The sequence below is a fragment of the Cynocephalus volans genome, chromosome 7 (assembly GCF_027409185.1).
Source record: "Cynocephalus volans isolate mCynVol1 chromosome 7, mCynVol1.pri, whole genome shotgun sequence".
In the NCBI taxonomy this organism is placed as follows: Eukaryota; Metazoa; Chordata; class Mammalia; order Dermoptera; family Cynocephalidae; genus Cynocephalus; species Cynocephalus volans.
The window spans coordinates 90,851,629-90,869,853 of NC_084466.1; the positions used below are offsets into that span (position 1 = coordinate 90,851,629).

The window sequence follows — 18,225 nt, forward strand, 5'->3', positions numbered from 1 at the left end:
CTGGCTTGGCTGTGTGGGGAGAGCAATTCCAGGCCCTGCTGCACTTTGGAACTTGCAGCAAGCTGCATGGGGCTCCAGGACCCAGAGGGACCTCATGAGATCCCTAAGATAACTTGCTCCTAGACTTGCTCCCGGACAGCTCGAGCCACGGGTACCTGAAACAGTTTATACTACTTTGTTAGCAGCTGATGCACCCGAGACTTGCCTCCACAGCTCCAATCCTTGGCCTTCTGTCTCCCACATCAGCCAGACATATCCCCTTACTGGACAGATGAGGAAACTGAGGCCCACAGAGAAAACAGACGTCCCAATGCCATCAGATTACTGGTGAACAAAGAACAGCCTCAATTCAGATTGGCAGATTCTCAACAGGGTCCCCTGGCAAAGTGGGACTGTTCCACCCCACACCGATGATGATGATGACAAGTGACCTCCACTGGTGGGTCTCTTCTGTCTCTCGTTTTTCACTCTCTCAGTGTGTACATGCATGTGTACACACTGTGTGTGTGTGTGTCTCTCCCCTGTTCTCCACCTGCCTCACATACACACACACATCCATGCACATGCCCACACACAGTCCCTGTCCCGCTGTAGGCTGGGCTCAGGTTTCTCCCCACTCCTGAGGGCACGGCCTGGCTCCCTGAGGCTGGCCATCAGGAAGGCAGCATGTGCCTGGAATCCAGAGTGCCCACTTGCTGGCAATCAGGTACTGTGATCTCACTGAAACCACAGAACAAGACTGTGAGCTGTCTCTGTCCTTCACATCTTACAGATGAGGAAATTGAGGCCCAGAGGAGTTAAGAAACCTCTCTAGAGTCAGACAGGTGGTAATCATGGAGCTGGGAGTCTGCACTGCAAAGCTGCCCTCTCCAGTCCTGCCTGGTGCTGCTCTTGGGTCTGCTGCTTACTGTTCGGAACTACCATAGCAGTCCTATCAAGCACGTCTTGCCAGCTCCACCCATGTCCAGGTCCTCCTGGGAAATACCCGGTAAACTGAGCAATGCTTGCAGCAGGGCATGCATTCAGTGTGCACTAAATGCCTTGTGCTACCTACGGGCAGGAGGCTGGGTTCTGGCACACAGGGCTGACTCCTCACTGCCCTGGGCCTCAGGGTCCCAGCTGCACAATCGGTGAGGGGGACTGGGCTGGGCGGTCAAGAAGGCCTGGGAGCTCCAAGATCTATGCTCTCTTCTCCCCTGCTAGATTGTCAGCTCCATGATGCAGGGACCTGGTCCCCTGCTCACTGAGAAATCCCAAACCCTCTGAAGTGTGCTAGTACACAGTAGGTGCTAAATAAACATCTGCTAAATGATGGAGGGGTGGTGGTTGGCTGCCAGGCTCTGCTCACATTGTGGGTCTGGAGAGGCCTGGGAGCTCTTCCTACTAATCAAGTATTTATGACATTTCTAGGGAGAGAGGAGACACATCCCCGCCCCTTGGGCTTCCAGACCTTGTGCAGTCGGCATGGCTGCCCCATCCCATCACGTCCCTGTGTCTTCCAGCACCAGCCCCATCTGTTCAGTGCCCTCCCTGTGCCCTGTTTCTCACTTTCTGGGACTCTCTGAGCTTCAGCACCAGACAAAGGGCACATTTTCAGGAATCATAATCCCTTGTTTGTCTTTTTCACAAACTGTCCTCTCTCTGCCTCTTCCCATGCAGGGCATTCTGGCTCACAAATAGGAGCCACTTTCCAGGCCAGGTGATGGCCAGGCTCATCCTGTGGTCTAGGCTGGGGGTCCACTACAGTTGCAGCTAGAGCCTGTGCAGCACAAGAGAACACCCAGGCTGCCAGCGAGCGGGCACTCTGGACTCCAGGCACAGGCTGCCTTCCTGCTGGCCGGCTGCAGGGAGCCAGGCTGCACCCTCAGAGTGGGGAGGAACCCAAGCCCAGCCCACAGAGGGGCGGGACCGTGTGTGTGTGTGTGTGTGTGTGTGTGTGTGTGTGTGTGTGTGTGTGTAAGGCAGGTGGAAAAGGGGGGAGGGACACACACGTACAGTGTGTACACATGCATGCACATATCTGGAGAGGGAAAACGAGGGACAGAAGAGACCCATTAAGGAAGAAGGCACAGACTAGAGAAGTTTCCAGGGACAAACCAGCACCCAGATGGAGTCAGAAACAGGGACAGAGACAGAGACCATCCGTAGCAAGGGTGCCTGGTCCTGTGAGCACAGTTGCCCTGGGCAAGACAGACACAGCTAAGAGAGACTCAGAGCCAGGCAGACAAATGAGTGAACAAAAGAGACGCAGAGACTGGGGGACGGTTGTGAGAGGAGGCTGCACACACACGGGGACAGGCAGGAGAGGCTGGCAGGCAGATGGAATGACCCAGAAGCACAAAGGCAGAGGATGTGGCAGCCCCACGCCCAGGCAGACTTCTCTGGGTTTCTTTTGGATCACGAGTTAGGGCTGCTGTCACCAGAGGTCTCCCTGCCTGTCTGGGGGCTACAACATCAACATCTAGGAACAAGAGAGATGGGCTGCGGAGTCCTCAGAGGCCCCACTGCCTCCTGCGAGGACCCCTAGCTGTGCAGCTACAAGGGCGGCTGAGGGCTCCCAGGTGGCACACACTGACCCTGCTCCTTCTGTCCTGCTCCAGCCCATGGCCTCACTTATGCTCAGAGGAGAGGCTGGGGAGGAAGGTCAGAGACACGCAGTGGGAGAAAAAAATCCTGCAGGGAGCGGGAGCTGCCACACCCTTTTCTGCAGTGACCCTGGGCCTCTTTGGACAAGCGCCTTTCCATCTCTGGGCCTCAGTTTCCCCCTTTGCAGAGGAGATGGGACCGTTGGATCCTCTGATCCTCCAGCCTCTGACATCCTGTGCCTCCAGAACTTTACATTTAGCTGGCATCTTGTGTGCTAAATGTTTCCCGTGTGCTCCTCTCCTTACCATCTCACCCCACCCCCATTTCTGGATGAACATTCTGAACTCTTTTAAGCCCCACACCAACTGGGCTTGGGTTTTAAATGCCAGACTTGCAAAAGGACATCTCAATGACAAAGGAGATTCCCAACATGAGCATCCGTTCCCTGCTAGCACCCAGGGGAGCGGAGTCACTGTCCTGACCGCATTCGGCCTCTGTGCTCAGAGACACTGGGTTTCAACAAAAGCTGAGTGAGAAATGACACATCAAAACTGCCACTGGCTCCCCACGGCCCATCACATGGAGCTGCCGTCCACTGGCAGGGCCTCGTCACACACGCTCCTCTTCCTCTCCCTCTGGAGCCAACAGCTGGGTGCTTGGGGACCCAGCTGCCTTAGTTTTTGATCATGCTGTTCTGTCTAGTTCATTGTGGCCTTTTCCTGCCCCTCCCAGTGGGAGCTGTGTGTCCCAGGAGTCCCCATAGTTGACACCACCTTGGCTGAGAAAGCTGTCACAGTTGCTGAGAAGGGCTATGGGACATGACCTGACACGGGCAGGCCTGGCTTATGTTTGGTGGGAGCAAACTGCTCTGGCCGCTTCAGCAATTCCAGCTGATCTGGGGAATGCACCTGCGGTGTGCCTGAACGTCCAGGCACCCGGTGAGGAGGCCCTGTTCTCCTTATGATCTGAGTATGAGAGAGAACCCCAGGGAGGTACAGACCAGATCCAGCAGAGACAAAACTCTGATATGCCCTGAAGAAGCCTCCTCTGACCTTCCTTGTTAGCAGGGGTCTCTGCCTCTGCATAGCTCAGAGCAGGTGGCTCTGGGCCTTGGGTCTGGCTGAGGGCTCAGGCCTGAAAGTCAGATGGGGTTTGGTTCAAATTCTGACCACAACTCCCAGTGGCTGTGTGACCATGGCCATGTTACTTAACTTCTCTGTTCCTCAGTTTACTCATTGTCAAAACAGGCCTCTATGAAGATTAAATTAGACAAGTAAAGTAAAGTAAAGTAGTTGGGGCAAGTGCTAATTAACACAACTGCCACTAAAACTCCCCAACATATAACACACACTCTCATACACACGTTCTCTCACATACAAGGCAGCATAACATAGTGATTGACAGCAAAGACTGGGTCTTAAATCCAGGCTGGGTGGTCTTGGGCAAGTCACTTGCTCTCTCAAGGTATATTCTTAAAATTCTTAAAATTCCTCCTTATTACTCTCCAGGGGAATCCTCTCCCACCCCCAAAGAAGCAGCAGTTTGTCCTCTGGGGCCTAAGGTGATAAGTGGGACACCAGGCTTCCCTCTGACCCTTTGGTCCTTATCTGCACCACAGCCACTATGCTACTGTCACCTTCCAGGCAGCTCCTCGGCCCAGAGCCCTCTCTAGTGGAGCCGAGCAGGCCCCGCATGACCCAGGCCCAGGGGAGCCCAGCCCCAGCCCTGGGGGAGGAAGCCTGATGTCTCGGGTCAGCTCATTCCTGGTGCAGAGCCGACAGATTTGGAAAAATCATATTGTACTGAGATTAAGCGCCTTTAATTCCCATTGAATCCCCATCTGACTCACAGCCTCCTCCCCTGGCTGGCCCCACAGTCATTACTTAAACACCTGAATTACCAAACTGCCGGGCACCAAAGGCGGGGAGGTAATTTACTTCTGTTACAAAAGACTGATTCCGGGGAATGGCCGTCCCTAACTGCCGGGCGCTCAGCCTTCCAGCGGAGCCGGAAGTTACAGGAGACGCCTGTGCGCAAAGATCCATAATGGAGACTTCAAGTGATTTTTCGGAGAGTTTCTGTCCTTCTTTGTGTCCAAAAAGACGCTACTGGGGCCCCTGTATGTTTGCAGTGAGGGGTGGGTAGCACAGCGTGGAGTTCAGGGTCAGAGGACACAAGTTGCTATCTTGGTCCTGCCACTTGGAGACGCTGGCTGTTTTCCTATCTACTCTCTGTCTCAGTTTCCTACTGGTCCCCACCACATAGGGTACTGTCAGGATGGAGAGAGACAATACACTGGGTGCTGACATTGTTATTATTATCACTGTTATCCTAATTATTACCATCTAAGGGGCCTGTGGTTTGTCTGCTCTCTGCCTTCCAGTGACAGGCAATGGGCAGTCATTTTCCCCTCCTGTCCTCCAAGCTCCATGACGGGAGGAGCTGTCTGGGGCATGTGCCTGGAGCACCTGCACCCACCATGGCCCTGCTCAGTCAGGTGCCAGCTGTGTCTTTAAGAGGGTGATGCGATGGCTCAGAGGATGTTCCCAGCAGGCACCAGGAGCCCTGCGTTCTGAGGCATGAGGCTGACCTGCTCTTGGTTCTGCCCACTGCCACTAAGGCCTCACGCCCTGTCTCCTTGTTCCTGCTGCGTCCTGCCCTGGGTTCTCAGTTGCTCTACAGATAGCTGAGTGTACGCTGTGTACCCTTCATTCAGTCATCATTTATTGAGTGCCTACTACACGCTGTTCATTCCTACAGCACTTAACGATCAGCTGCTTGGTGCTGGTCATCCACTTAATAGGCATATGGTCTAGGATGCACCAGGCCAGAGGCCAGGGCTGCCTCAACAACACAGCTCCATCCTCACTCTGTCCAGGAGAGAGCCATGCTCTGGTACAAACACCATCACCTGCTCCCACCCCTAACCCTACCTGAAATCCTTCAAATGCTCTGAGTATCAATCTGCTCCACTCGGCTTCCTAGGAAGCTCTTGGTCCCCAAGGACCTCTTTTGATCTCAACATGTCTCCAGCCCCTGGCTACTACATATCACTAATTCAGTTCCTGTATGTGGCCTGCACTGTGACCTAGACCATGAACTCCCTGAAGGCTAGCACAGGTCATCTCCTTCCTTGTCTCCTCCAAGAGCTAAGCACAGACCCACACAAACAGTAGGTGCTTACTAAAAACTGCTGCCTTACCCACTGCAGATGGAGAGTGCAGGGGGAGGGACAGACGTGTGCAAAGGCTTGGAGATGGGTCCTGTACCAGTCACTAGGTGTGAACTCAGGACCGGCTGGGGCTCCTGGCCCAGGAGGAAACAGAGCCACCCACCCTGGCGCCACACCCAAGGCTGGCTGTGCAAGCAGGATGCCAGTGGTCAGAGGCCCTGACATCATCCCAGGTGAGGGAGAAGGCTCTGCAGTGAATAATTCCTTCTCTGTCACTTGCCAGGGCCCAGCCGCCTCAAACGAGGTCTCATTAAGACAGGGTCAGCTTTTTCACTTCTGCTTATTAACTTGTCTGTGCCCCAGTGAGTGGAAAATGGAAGGGAGTGAGGGAGTGTGAGAGCCTTTTCGTTTCTGGAGCTCACTGCCCTTTGCGTGATGTTCCTGGAAACCTTCCATGGGGGCTTCCCTGGCTGGGGTGGGAGGACCCAGGGGCCAGGAGGGGCTGTTGATTTAGGCTGACAGTGTGCATCAAAGAAGTGACAAGTGTCCAGGAGCAGGTGGCCCCTTGAACCTGTCCTGAGATGGTCCTGTCTTTTCCCAAGGGGCTACAGAGAATGGTTTAGGATTTCAGCTTGATAGGGCTGCCCTTCCCAGATGGACTGCCCAGGAAGAGGCACAGTGGATGGCATGACATAGCCCAGAGACCAGACTGTGAGCCAAGAGGTGTGTACAGTTCTCCCCTCTGTCTCCTTGGGTGACCCGGCAAGGCATGTCCCACACTGAGCCTCAGTTTCCCCATCTGTAACAAGAAAGGCCTCTGCAGGGCCATCCTTCAGTTCTCACACTGCAGGCTTCCATTTGTGTTAATAAAACTCCAAGGCCCCTCAGAGGAGCCAGACCACCCCATTCCACCCCAGCCAGCTCCAGGTTAGTTAGTAGTCCACCTCAGCTTGCAGAAAAGATCTCAGATCCAAGAGGACTCGGCAGATGCCTGCTGACTCAGGGGCCTCCTGGAAGGCCCAAGGGAATGGCCACTAAATGACACGTCACACCCAGGAAACAGCTTCTCTGGGGCTCTGGGGCTGGCAGGCAGCTGCTGAGCCAAATGTGTGGCCAGAGGGAATGGGGCTGAAACACACAGATGTGCCCCAGAGGGTCTGGCAGAGAGGAAATCAGGGGATGTCCATCTGATTATCATGAGGTTTTAAGAGCAGGAAGAGTCCTTACAGGTCATATAAACCCTAATTTATTAGTGCAAAACCTGAGGCACAGAGAGGGTGAGGCCTTGCCCACGTTCACCTAGTGGGGTCAGGATGTCGTCCAGGGCCCTGCCTTTAGGCCAGCTCTCCTTTGCAGGGGGCATCTGTTAAAAATTCAGAGGCCTGGTCCCAATTCCAGAACCATAGAATCAGACTCCAGGAGAGGGGCCCGAGAATCTGCATTTAATTAGGTACCCCAAGTGTGTGCTGCCATGCTTGGGAGGTGTTGTGTTTCCATGTGGAGGTGTCATCCTGGAAGTTCCTACTCAAAAGTTCAAGAGAGGACCTGGGGGTCCTGTCTCCCTGGGGAGGGAAGTGTCTGGGAACCAGAGCTAATGGATGCCAACATCAAGCAGGCCCCCCTGTGTGAGGGCGGGTGGCATCTCCTGGGGGAAGGGGCTTACTGTTCACAGGGGGGACTAGTGCTGTGCGGCTACTGCCGTGGCTCATCCTTCCTGGTGGGTGGGCTGCTGCCCTCTTTACAGACGAGGAAACAGAGGGGAGTCAAAGATGGAATCACTGGTCCAGACTCACCTGGCTGACAGGTGGCCGAGCAGGAATTTGAACTCAGAGCTGTCTGCCCCTAAAAGCTATGCTTTAACCACATGCCATACTGTATCCTTTGTCAGGCTGACTGTACAGGAGTCAAACTGTGAGTGGGAGTTCTCCAAGCAGCAGCCGGAGGAGCCACCAGCAGTCATGAGATGACCTTTATCAGCCTCTTGGAGCTGTGACTGGGATAGGCTAAGCCAGCTGAAGGAGGCAAGTGTGTTCTTTGTGATTCTGCCACACATAGAGAGAAATGTTCCAGGTTATTTACAGTTTCCAGTTCATCAAAGTCCCCCTGGCTCAATCCTTGGCCACCCTGAAGCTAGAGGCAGGAGGCAGCTGGGAGCCCCTGAGATGGTGGGGCACGGGGGCTGCCTCCCCATGGGGGTAGCTGTGGTGGGGGTCTGGGGAGGGACAGGGCCCACAGAGGGTTTTCAGGGGCTCCCCAGGGAGGGCTGTCTCCTGCTAGACCATCCCACCAACCAGAGGGTGGGCCAGACGGAGATGGCACCACGGGAGCATTCCACGGAGGTTACGAAGCAGAGAGGCTCCCACGGGCTCCAAAAGAGGCCCCCAAAGATGCCTCAGGGAAGCGGTAGAGGGTCCCAAATAGCTGTGAGGCAAGATGTGCTGTTTCCCAAACCAGAACCAAGCAAGGTAAGAAGCGCTTAGAGGGAGAGAGAGACAGACGAGAGGGAAGAGCCTCCAGAGCTCGGAGAGCACAGACTTTCCGCTCTCTATGGACCAGTCAGCTCCCAGGGGGCTCTGGAAGATTCTCTGGGGCACAGCTCACCCAGCAGCCAGGGTGGACAGACTCCTGTGGGAAGACACGGAGGTCATTGTCTCTTCCCTCCCACACTGGCCATGGCCCAGGACTGAGAAACCTGTCAAGTGGACCTGATGCTGGGGCGCAGGGACCAAGAGGCCAACGGTGTGCCACGCAGCACACGACAGTATTTCTCAGAGCCTGCACACAGCGTTGGAATGCCTCTTGACACCACGCACCAGGCACAGAAAGAACTGGCGTACTAGATGAAACCTGGTTGCCATCCCTACAGGAAGCTGAGGCACACGGGCTGGGTGCCTGTGGCTCACTGCTGTCCTTCAGCACTGGAGCACCAGGAACTGTGCAGGGGAGGTGGTTCAGAGCCTGCCCTGAGCCTGCAAGGAGCGTACAGTCCAGTGGGGGAGACAGCAGATGGCTGGCTTGGAGGAGTAGACAGGAAAGGCCATGGGGAACATGCGGCTGCAGGAGGGGGGTGCATCTCCTTGGGCTGGGGTAAGGGGGGCTTTAGCTCAGTACACAAGCTCTGCAGCCCCTGGCTGGCAGGAGGAGATGGGTCCCTTGGAGGGAGCTCCTCCGTGGGCAGGGGCCCCAGCCACATTGGCCACAGAGGACGCATGGAGGGAGACGAGCCCAGCACCTGAACGTTCTGTGACAGCTGCCACGCTGCCTAGGCAGAGGCAGACTGTAAATGGAGCGTGCAGCCAAGTGCAGCCGGAGGGAGCCTGCGGGTAACAAAGAGGAAAATCGGCTCTGGAGGGTGGAGGGCTCTGGAGGGGCTCTTCTGCTGCCAGCCTGGCTCCCAAGAAACACCTGTCCCTGGAGAAGTCCTCCAGGCTGGCAGTGGCAGGGCCAGGCTCCGGGGAGGCAACTCCCTTCTTCCCCCTCACACTCTTGGAGTGAGCACCCTCCACCCCCCCGGGAAACCCGGGTTAACAGGGACACGTACTTTGGGCACCTCTGCAATTCACACTGTCCTGGCTGAAGCGGGAGGTAGTGAAGGGCAGAGGTGTCCTTTCCTGGAGGGGCTCGCTGTCAGGAAGCTGGGAGGGACAAGGGCGGGACTGGCCCACATGCAGCACAGATTGTGACAGCTGCCTTGTCTGGGGCTGTTTAGGGATGATGTAGGGGCAGCCCCAGAGCACTGGGACCCACTGCAGGTGATGGAGGGGAATGCAACGCTTCACTTCGTCTTTCCTCTATGCACGTGGAGGTTAAATCACCTGGTTCCAGCCATGGTCCTGCCTCCCTCAAACTGTCTTTATACACAGCACAGTGAGCCTTGGTTCCTTATTTTGTACTGCAGGACAGTGGCAGCCTTGCCTACAGAGAGAGCACATGCTCTGCAAACTCTCATCTGCAAAATTTCCTTCCTCAGGCCTAAGTTTCCTCACCTGCAAAGTGAGGAGACTGGACTCTCCAAGTCTGTGCTGTCCAGCCCGGTAGTCAGGAACCTCTGGGCACTGCACAGCGGAGGTCACAATGGGGTGTGCGTGTTAAACACACAGCAGGTTTCAAAGGCTTAGTATGAAAAAGGATGTAAGACATCTGTCTGTGTACCCAATAGATTATCATTCCAATATGTAATCGATAAAAAATAATGTGGCGGCCAGTCTGATGAGCACTTTAAAGAGCAGGAAGAGCATAAAGGAAAAGGTTTAGAGTTTAGGAGGGAGTGCAGAGAGGAGAGGCTTGGGGCCTCTGAGCAGCAAGGCCATGGGCGTAGAGGGACAGAAGCCGTGTTCCACCTCTTGGAGGAAGCATGGTTTGAGGAAGACTCCAGAAGGATTGAGCCACCAGGCAACAAGGGAGGAGGACCCTCGAGGTGGGAGGAGCTGCAGGAGCAAAGGTGCAGAGTGGGAAGGTGTGACAGGGCGGGGAGTGGAGCTGCAGCCTAGGACTCTGGCAGAAGGCTGGGGTGCGATGTGGTTGGAGTCAGATGGTGGCAGCTCCCGATGCCAGGCTGAGTCGGCTGGGCACATAGCAGGCACTTCCAGGAAGACTGGCTGACCAGGAATGGGGACTGAGGGAGCTCTCCCGAGGGCGTCCAGGTGAGTGGTGGGGCTTCTGGCCCACTTCACAGGCTACTGAGACCCTCCCAGCCTGCAGTTCTCCAGGAGCCCACCCACCAGCTCCCTCTCCTCTAGGAAGAGGATGATTTATTTATTCATGAACATACACACGCTGCAGCCAGCTCCTGCACACCTCACTTCAAATTATCACAGGAATTTCATTAATGCTGGAGGGAGATGCCAGGTTTCTCCCTGTTGATGGGTACAGACCCCCTCTTGTTCCCCTGTTCTTGTCTGTAGACAGAGGCCCTCATGCAAGGGACAGTGTGCGGCAGCCACAGGGCTGGGCTCTCAGCCTGCACTCCCTGAGCCAGGACATCTTCCTCCATCCTGAGTGTTTGGCATGGCATGTCAGTGGGGAGGGGATGGTGCCAGCCCCCACCACCTGGCCATACATAGGGCGCAGCCTCCAAGCAGCTGGGTGTGAGGGACCCAGCCTCAGGCATCTCCAAGGAGCAGGGCAGGAGAGAGAGGTGCATTGGCCAGAGTGGCATAAACATGGCAAAGGGTGGCAGGCTGGGCACCCAGGAGGTCTCGGATCTGCTGAACTCTCGTGGTAACACGGAGCAGACATGTTGCTGGGATGCTTGGCAAGAGGTGGCTCTGAGGGAAAGGAATACGCAGGTGAGGAGGTCCCAGGGCTTGGGAAGACCCTGCAGGGAGAGGGCTGCAAGTGTGAGAGAGCCGCAGAGAGCCAGAGACAAAGACAGTTATGGGAGAGGCTGAGAGACAGAGAACCACCGCCCGTCCCCGTCAGGAGAGAGCCCAGATGTGCACTCACAGCTGGGTTTGGAGGCCAAGGCAAGAAGAAGGAAAGAAACGACTGGGGCCAAGTCAGGCTGGGCTGCTCAGAGGACTCCCCCAGCAGACCCGGCCTGCCCAGCGGCACTGCCCACCCAGAGACCCAGGGGCTATGAGTCTGTGGCAGGAGGCATGGCATCCAAAGCCATGTCCTTCCACAACTTGGGGTGCCATCAGGACTCCCAGCCGGAGGAGGGGAGGTCAGAGCTCTTGAGCCAGGATTTGCCCCACTCTGGGGTCCCTCAGGAGCCCCTTTGTCCTCATGCTGCCTCTCAGTTTGCTCCACTATGGTCAGCAGGGCACTGGCGCCCACCTGGCCAGGCTGAATGTGGAGCCAGTATGAGGATCTTGATGGGGAACTGTATTTGGAGGGTCTTGACACACATGGTGGGGGGCTGTCTCTGCATCTGCTGCCCTCTCCTGAAGGACCCCATCCCAAACCCCAGGGACACATCAGGAGCTGCAGAGGTTACATCAGATGTTACCAGCAGATCAGGCCTAGGCCTGAAGCCCCCATCTCCCAGACATGGGTTCTCTACTCCCCTACATCCCCCTACCCAACCCACCGCCTGTCCCACCCAGCCTCAGCCCCAGCCCACACTGGTGGATCTCTCCCCAACCTCTGCAGGCTCAGAAGCAGTGGCACCCCACATGGGCAACCCTCCTCCAGCCGTCCCCTGGGACCCTCTGGGAATGGGCTTCAGAGGGCACAGGCTTACCTCCCGGCCAGTCCAGCCTTCCTAGTTTCCCCCTGGAGAGGCCACATGCTCTCTCCCAGATTCAGGGATGCCCAAGCTCCCCAATGCACTGCCTGAGTGCCCTGTGCAGCTCCAACCCAGCTCGCACACTTTTAGTGATGAGGAACTCACTAACTCCCTAGGAGGCAGCTTTAAAAACAAAAAAACAAGAATTCCAGACAGCGCAGACTCTTGGAAAGTTAAACTTGAGGATGTCAGGGAGACAGCACAGTGGCCACTGAGGGCCCCTGAGCTCTCCTGACCAGAGTCTGCTGGGCAAGACTGTCCTTTCATTGTTCGTTTGGAAAGTGTCAGAACTGGTGCATCACCCTGGCTGTCATTCCAGATTATAAGAGAGCTAGAGAAATGATGTGCTGTTGCCAGTGCCACCTCCGTCACTGACGACAGTAACTGGCACCCAAAACAATCACTTACTTACTCACTCAATAGAAGAAATACCAGCGGGGCATCTACTGTGGGCCAGGCACTAGGACGTGGGCAGGGAGAGTCACTTTAACACTCTTCTCTGGTCTGACATCTGCCCCTCACCCAGTTTACAGGTGGCAAAGCTGAGTCAGAAAGAGGCAGCCACTTCTCAAGGTCACACAGGCAGCTGCCGGTGGACAGCAGAGCCTCCTGCCACTGCTGCGGGAGCTGCCAACCTGTCAACCTGGAGGAAAAGGAAGAGGCCGTGCCCGCCACCCACCCCCGTCTCCAGGACACCGAGGTATTGATTACCACCTTTGCCTTGGAGCGCTTTTCCTTTCTTTTTCCACCAAGGCTTTCTGTTCCTCACTTTTTTTTTTGAAGAATAAACTCGAAGCCACTCCTATGATTAATTACCAGCTGCCTAATGCGCCGCCACTGGCAATTTCTGGAAAGGGAATGAATTACCTTGAAATACATCTGAAAAGAGAACCCACTGTGAAGGAGAATTTCAAAGGTTACCTGACAATTAGCAGCAGGTTCCCCTAACCTTATCGGGTTGCGGGCAGGCCCCGCCAGGGAGGGGCAGACTGCCAGCCTCGGGGACCACCCACTCTCTGGCTCCTGGGAGCAGCCAGAGTGGAGGGCTGGGCGAAGGCTGCAAGGCAGAAATTCAGGCAGTTTCCTGAGCTTAGAACCCCTGGGGCTCTAAGGCATCCTATGATGCTTAATTCCTGTGGACCTCAGTTCAAATCCCCCCTCAACCGCTTACAGCTCTGTGGGTTTCTTGACCACACTGAGCCTCTGGAGAATGAGGCGTTAAACAAACCTCCTCGAGGGACTCTTGTGGGGAGAAATATGTATTTAAGGAGCACAGCGCCTGGCATAAAGCAGATGCTCACATAGCTGTAATATTTGAAAACGCTCGTGGCTTCCAAGCATTCTCGTAACAGCCCTGTCAGCAATGAGAAAACAGATTCACGCAGAATTGAAGGGACTGGCCCAAGGTCATGCAGCTGATAAGCAGGGGCCGGGATTTCCTGCAGCAGCAAGGGACATCAAGCTGGCTCCCGGTTCCAGAGCCCGACAGAGGCTGGCCCGGTCCTGCCACGGGGCCTCCTGGGAGCACCAGGGCTGCAGGAGAGAAGCTGTGGACAGCAGCAGGATGATGGGCTGACCTCCGTGCCAGGACACAGGCCCCACTGATCTGGGTCAGCTCCAGCATCAGGGCACTTTGGGACAAAGAGCCCCTGCCCAAGTAAGCATTTTTGTGAAGGCCTCTCACCTCTGGGTTGAGAGCTGCAGAGTAAATAGGGATTACACAGGTCCCCCTCTGGCAGGGCCGAGGTGCTGGGGCCCCGCCTTGAGCTCAGCCTCAGGACCCGCTGGCCCCAGCCATTCTCAGGAGCTCCCAGAGGGGCTCAACTGCCCTCACCAGTCCGGGTGACTAGTGTGTGTTCATCCCGGCATTGGTGCGTCCTCAGGGGGAAGGGGATGATGGAAACTGAAGCGTGTGGGAGAAGGGAGACCCTAACACCTTTGAGAAAAATGGCTGACATGTCCTAAGTGCTCGCCATGTGTCAAGTGTGCGGTCCTTGCCAACGCTGGGGGCAGGCGCTGCCATCCAACCTCCATTTGACAGATGGGTAAACCGAGGCACAGAGCAACCACACAAGGTCATAGCGGACAAGTGTTAGAGTCAGGATTTGAACCCAGGCGGTCTGACCTCAGAGCCCAGGGTGCATCCACCATAACGTGTTTCTGGGAGATGGGTGGTGGGCGGCTGTGGTCCCCATTTCAGCAAACAAGCCTCTCTGCTCCCCCAGGACTCCTTCTGCGTGGCTGCTGCATTTCTCGGTGCAGGGGACTCATACTCCATGGGGTTCAGAGTGGTGCAGGCAGGGCTGCTGTGCCAAGGCTGGGGATGCCAGACCTGCTCCCTCCCCAGGCACGTCCCCACCCTTTGCCCTAGCAGCCACTCTAGAGAAAGGCAAGGCCAGAGAGGCCCCCAGGTGCCAGGTATAGGGAGGGCCCATTCGGGTATGATGAGGTCCCAGCAGAGGTGGCCCAATCCCGCCCTGAGGGCTGAAGCCTGACTCAGAGGTGTCATGTGCTGGGGCTAGTGCCCTGTCCCCGGTGAGGACACACCTGCCTTCCCCACATGTCTGGGCCCAGCTCTGTGCACTTACCTCAGTGATCCGTGAGCCACCAGTGACCCACGTGCCTGTCAGCAGCCCGTGGCCCTCCACTTCACTCCAGCTCCATACTCCTGCAATGAGAAGGGGGTGCTCAGCGGGCCCACCCTTAGCAGGGACCCTGGCACTGACCACGCTGCCACAGCCTAACAACGCCTGCGGGAAAGTCTACAGCCAGCAGAACCGCGTCATCCCCATCTGACAGATGGACATCCAAAGGGGCATGACAGTGTGCTCAGGCATAAACAGGCCCCCAACACCCTCCGTCTGCCAGGTGCTGGCTATGTGACTATGGATGTGATCCCAGCCTCTCTGGGTTTCAGTTTCCTCAGGTGTCAAAAGGGAGTCACAATGTCTCTCTCAAGGTTGCGGGAGGAACAAAGGAGGTGTGACAAGGGCACTTGGCATTCACTCATTCACTCAACAAACATTTAATGAGCACCCTGGCTATGAGAGTGGTCCCTGGCCTTGCGGGGACTCAGACAATGAGCAAAGAATCAAACAATACAAAATTAAAACTGATGCCAGCCAGAAAGAAGGAGTACAGGGGCTACACAGCAGAGACTCAAGGTTCAGGGTGGCCAAGATGCAGGGAACAGCATTCCAGGCAGAGCGAACAGTATAGGTGGAGACTCCAAGACGGGAAAAAAGCCTGGTCTGAGGGAGGACTTGCGAATGGGTGATGCGGCTGGGCAGCTGGGGAACATGACCCTAGTATTAGTTTGGGAAGATCTCCATGGCTGCTGAGGGTGAGGGCTTGGAAGAGGCAGGACGGGGCAGGGAGACCAGTGGGGAGGCTGCCCCAGGGTCCATTCCAGGGGCAGTGGTGCTTGGGGCAAGGCAGAAGTGGCAGGACCTGTGGGTGCACTGGGCATGGTGGGGCATGATTATCCTCGTCAGGTGGGGTCCGGGTGGCCCATCTCCTCAATGGGCCACCAACATACGCCCTGCCCCCTGCTCAACTGTCAAAGCCCCATGGGAATCCAGGAGGATCAGCCCCCTTGGCCAGGCTGGTGGGTTTCTCTGGAGTCCCAGCTTGTAGGCTGAGAGTTACAGAGTCCCAATTCCAGTCCCAGCTGTGAAGGCATCTTGCTGTGTGGCTATGAGCAACCACTATGCCTCTCTGCGCCTGTGTGCCCTCATCTAAGAAACAGGAAGGAAGAGGGCCAAGCACCTCTCAAAACAAGTCCTGTGGCTCTACCAGTGCCCACGCCTCATGAAGCATTTCCACACACGCCAGGGGCCCAGGCCCCACCCCACTGCAGCAGGCAGGGGCTCCCAGGGAGAAGGGATCACCATGCTTCAATCAGAGGCCCTAAGGCCTCCTGTTTACGATAGGGCTCAGCAATAAAAAATGACCTGGTTCAAATCCTGGTTTTACCCTATAACCAAGTGTGTGGCTTGGACATGTCTCTTAAACCTCTTTCTGCCTCAGTTTCTTCAACTATGGGAGGGGATATAGGAGTAGTGAGGGAGCTCCCTCAAAAAGCCAGACAGGTATAAGGTAATGCACACGAGGGCCAGACATACCAGGAGCTCTTCTGCATGTTGGCCGAGGCATGAATTATCTTGCAGGGGCCAGCTTTGGGATCTCTGGGATGCTGGGTCCCTAAGCCCCAAGCTCCGTAAGCCAGGCCCAATATCCCTACCCCATCCACAGGGAAAGGGAATGTCTCCACATCTTGACCCTTTGGCTCTGGCAGCCCCCAACTCTGCTCATCTCAGGAACACAAACAGACCTTGGGTTCACTGATCCCCAACTCTCCCAGTTCACAGAAAAGGAAACTGAGGCCCAGAGAGGGTGGCGTCTGCCCTCATCCCAGGGTCATGCAGCAAGTCAGTGGTCGGGCAGAACTGAAATCAACCTCCTGCCTCCCCTTCACCTCCAGCTCAGGCCTTTCCCAAAGGCAAGCCGGCCAGCAGAGCTGCTGACAAAGAGAAAATAATTATTTTGGCAGCTGAGACAGAAGCCAGAGCCGGAAAGCCCTCACTCACTCAGTGAGCATCGTCCAAGCCCCAAGGAACGACGTCCGCCTACCCTGCCTCTCAGACGTGCTGCGGCTCACACACATGCCTCACTGCCCCAGCCCTGCCAGCCCCCCCAGCCCCTCTGTGTTAAGCTTATGCAAATAGGCCATCTGAGACCAGAGAGGGTAAGGGACCTGTCCAAGGTCACATAGCGATAACTGGGGGCACCAGGATTCAAACAGAGGCCCTGGTCGAGGACTGTGAGCCTGCATTGGACTGCCCACCTGGGAAAGAGTGTAGGAAGCTGGCCTCTACTGAGTCCATACTGTGGTTATGCTGTGAGGTAGAAACCAGCATCCCCGATTTACACGCAAAGCCCAGAGAGGTTCTCTAACTTCCAAAGGTCTCATGGCTAATGAGGAACTAATAAGAACACACTGGGATGTGAAGAAGCAGTCTGCGCCCACTCACACTCTGCCCACTACAGGGCAGCCAGCCAGGGAGCCCAGACCCTGCCCAGCCCTGGGAGCTGCTCAGCAGCCCTGCTCAGAGCCAGATGGCACTAGGCACCCAGGCTTCCCTGCCACCATGCTGGGCACCCCTCACACAGAGGCAATATCACGCAGCCCCTGCTCCCAGCCCTGCTGGTTGCCCTCAGCTGAGGCTCACTGCCTGTGTGGGCTTGGCCACCTGGTAAGATCAGGGAGAGGAGAAGGCGGGAGATGCGGTGTGGCTCTGGCTGCTCTCAGCCGGGCCTGACCACTAGGATAAACAACGTGGATCTGAAGGGTATGGTTCTCTTCTCAAAAGGCCCTTGGTGCCACAGAGGGGGTGGAGCCTGGATCTCGGGGCCAGTGGTGGGCTTTGGGCAATGAAGGCCTACCCAATCTCCCCATGGGATGGGTACTCAATGTCCAGAAGGCCCTTCTGGGCACTCTCAGCTCAGCACTCGCACTCCTGGGTGGGGCTCATGAGACCCTGACGGCAGGGCAGCTTCCAACTGTGAGGTCAGATGGGCTACACAGACTGCAGCAAGCTTTCACTCTCCCCATGTGTCTGAGGGTCCACGGGCAGGGCAGGGCAGGGCAGCACAGATGCCCATTTTGCAGAACAGGACACTGAGGCTCCTAGGGAGAATAGGGCTGCTGGAGATGTCACAGCTGGAGAGTGACAAGGCTGGGTCTTGGACAAGGCAGAGGTCACTTGGGGGTGGGAACTGTCCCAGACCCAAAATAGGTTCCCCCAACTACACCCACCTTCCCATCCCCACCTCCTCCAGGAATCCCCTGGGAGGATATGGGTGTGGACTTGGGTGGAGGCACCTGGCCAAGCTGATTTGGAGTTGTGTTTGGCCCAGAGAGAGGCGGGGTCGACTCAGGATTCCTAGAAGGCAGAGATGTCCAAGACACAGGGTGTCCAGGATGAAGGGTGCTGTGCAGGCTCTGTGCTTGTGGCTCTAGGCTGCGGCCAAGTGGCTGGTTATTCTCCACAGCTGCTAAGGGTCGGGAGGCCACATTCTGGGCTGAAGCCTGGCCCTCATCTTAGTGGTGAGATCAGAGGGCAAGGGTGGATAGAGCTGGGTTTGAATCTCTGCTTTGCCGTTTACTGCTGGGTGACCTAGAGCAAAAACTGGGCCTTTCTGAGCCCCCATCTCCTCTGGAAACAGGGACTAACTG

General features: G+C 56.2%; 1 protein-coding gene across 6 annotated transcripts in view; it reads right to left on the reverse strand.

Moving 5' to 3' along the window:
- Positions 1 to 18,225, reverse strand: part of ZMIZ1 (zinc finger MIZ-type containing 1) — a 230,930-nt gene that overhangs the window by 129,750 nt on the left and 82,955 nt on the right. For 4 of the 6 annotated variants that reach the window (XM_063102210.1, XM_063102211.1, XM_063102207.1 and 1 more), the window contains one exon: positions 14,576 to 14,655. The exons of the other annotated variants lie outside the window; for them this stretch is intronic. The gene's annotated coding sequence lies outside the window, so the exon portion shown is untranslated. The remainder of the gene's footprint in view (positions 1 to 14,575; positions 14,656 to 18,225) is intronic. 6 annotated transcript variants of the gene reach the window in all.